The sequence below is a fragment of the Stenella coeruleoalba genome (assembly GCF_951394435.1).
Source record: "Stenella coeruleoalba genome assembly, chromosome: 4".
Taxonomy (NCBI): Eukaryota; Metazoa; Chordata; class Mammalia; order Artiodactyla; family Delphinidae; genus Stenella; species Stenella coeruleoalba.
This window is the reverse complement of record NC_137149.1, coordinates 22,461,490-22,464,487: the sequence shown is the minus strand read 5'-3', so window position 1 is coordinate 22,464,487 and position 2,998 is coordinate 22,461,490.

Genomic DNA, 2,998 nt, shown 5'->3' with positions numbered 1-2,998 from the left:
CACAACTACTGAGCCTGCACTCTGGAGCCCACGAACCACAACTACTGAAGCCCGTGCACCTAGAGCCCGTGCTCCGCAACAAGAGAAGCCACCGCAATGAGAAGCCCACGCACCGCAATGAAGAGTAGCCCCCACTCGCCACAACTAGAGAAAGCCCGCACACAGCAACAAAGACCCAACACAGCCAAAAATACATAAATAAATAAAAAAATTTTTAATGTAATACTGACAAATTCTCATTCCCACCTATGATCAACTTGATAAAACCATATTGTTTCTATGTCCAGCTAATTACAAGGATGTCCTAAGTACAACTGGAATAGTAAACAGGATAGATTAGACCAATATAGATATTGGTCCAATCTCTGTTCTTAACCAAAATGACACTGGGTAAGTCACTTTTCCTTTGGGGGCCTCAATTTCCTCATCCATCAATGGAAGAAGTCAAATGTGATCATCCCAGCTCTTCCCCTTGCTTTATTTTATCATCAGTTATTGTAACATGTGACTCTCCCTGTCTCTCACACATTCTGCCACACGGCAGGACCTGTGAATTGTCTTGGTGGTAAAGCTGGAAGCAGAAAGGTGGCCTGAGTAGTTCAACCCCTTCTCCCTCACTTCTCTTTGGAGAACACCCTGGTCTGCTTTTGACCTGTAAGTTCAGCAGAAATCTATGTTTAAATACATTATTTTTTAAAAATACATTATTTAAAGCTACAAACATAACCAAAAGAACTAGAAACAGAAATAAAAATATGCACTAAAAAATCAGGAAGATGAGCAAGAGTGTAAATGAGGAACAAGGGTCTAAATGAGCCAAACGTCTCATCCTTCATGTGGGAACCAACAGACGCTGCTTAAAGTTCACAAACCAAGAAATTAAGGTAAACGATAGTTGGAATTATGGAGTTAATCAATGCAACTTGGATAGGAATGGTAAAAGGGAGTTAATTACCTTTGACAAATGGGGCTAGCGTGCAGGACCAGGGAGAAATATTTGAAGTTTCATTTCCAAGTGCATGCACTACTTTTATGACAACAACAGCAACAACGATCATTTAAAAAAAAAAAAAGTCTAAATATTTAGGCCCAACAGTATCCAATCTGGTGGGAAGATCACAGAGGCAAGAGAGCTAAGCAGCAGCTGACTTTGGCATCAGATGTTGGATGTTACCCTGGAGATTAACTAGTAAGTAAGACGTCGGTGGTGATGCAGAGCCTTACTTAGTGCTGTAGAGCAATGGCTCTAAAAGTATAGCATGTGGACCCCTGGTAGACCCAAGCCCTCTTCAGGGAATCTGCAAGGTCAAAACTATTTTCATAATATACCAATTTATCATATTCCTTTGTCACTGTGTTGATATTTTCACTGATTTTGCAAGAGTAATAATGGGTAAAAGTGCTGGTGCTTTAACATAAATCAAGGCAGTAACATCAACCTGTACTCATAGTCATTATATTCTCCACCATCACACGATCATTTACAAAGTCAGCTTCACTTAAGAATAACCTTGACAAAGCAGTAACAATTATTAATACCATTCAATTTCATCCCTTCAGTACCTGTCTTTTTTTTTTTTAACGACTTTATTGGAGTATAATTGCTTTACAATGGTGGGTTAGTTTCTGCTTTATAACAAAGTGAATCAGTTATACATATATATATGTTCCCATATCTCTTCCCTCTTGCATCTCCCTCCCTCCCACCCTCCCTATTCCACCCCTCTAGGTGGTCACAAACCACTGAGCTGATCTCCCTGTGCTATGCAGCTGCTTCCCACTAGCTATCTATTTTACATTTGGTAGTGTATATATGTCCATGCCACTCTCTCACTTTGTCACAGCTTACCCTTCCCCCTCCCCATATCCTCAAGTCCATTCTCTACTAGGTCTGTGTCTTTATTACCGTCTTACCCCTCAATTCTTCATGACCTTTTTTTTTTTTCTTAGACTCCATATATATGTGTTAGCCACTATGGAGAACAGTATGGAGGTTCCTTAAAAAACTAAAAATAGAATTACCATACGACCCAGCAATCCCACTACTGGGCATACACCCTGAGAAAACAATAATTCAAAAAGAGTCATGTACCACAATGTTCATTGCAGCTCTATTTACAATAGCCAGGACATGGACGCAACCTAAGTGTCCATCAACAGATGAATGGATAAAGAAGATGTGGCACATATATACAATGGAATATTACTCGGCCATAAAAAGAAGCAAAATTGAGTTATTTGTAGTGAGGCGGAAGGACCTAGAGTCTGTCATACAGAGTGAAGTCAAAAAGAGAAAAATACCATATGCTAACACATATATATGGAATCTAAGTACCTGTCTTTTTAATGTTCTCTGTTTCAAAATGTGAAGCATGCCTAGAGCACCTCCGCTTCTTACTGAAGTACATAGCTATCTCAAGGAAAAGCACCTGAGTAATCGTTTGAGTTGCAAATTGAACTAGCTACTTTATTTTTTTCTTCATTTTATTTAATCTGAAAAAAACTAGATACTTCATTCACAGAACATCGTTTTGACTTAAAAGAATGACTGACAGGGAACTATGGTTATTCAGACTTGAGTAATTGGCAGACATTTGTTTGAAAAAGAACAAAGTGAGCCTGTCACTTCAAGAAAAACAACTGACAGTATTTACTGCCAATAAGATTTGAGCTTTCAAGTGAAAATTAGAATTGTGTAGAACTTGCGTCTACTACTAGGAACTTAACAACAGGCTAATATTTAAATGCTTTCTTTGATGAGGCTGATGGTGATATTAAAATATTATATATTGAAATGTACAAATGTTTGGAATATCTGCACAACTCAGTAAAACAGTATTTTCCAAATGATCCATGCATGAGGTTACAAAATCATTATACACAGTGCAACCATTATAATGGTAAAAGACCCATTCTTAGGGCAAGATAAACTAATAGTTTTTAATGTAGCAGAGTATGAAAAGCTCATTGATTTGGTTTCAGATTCCACATTACAAAT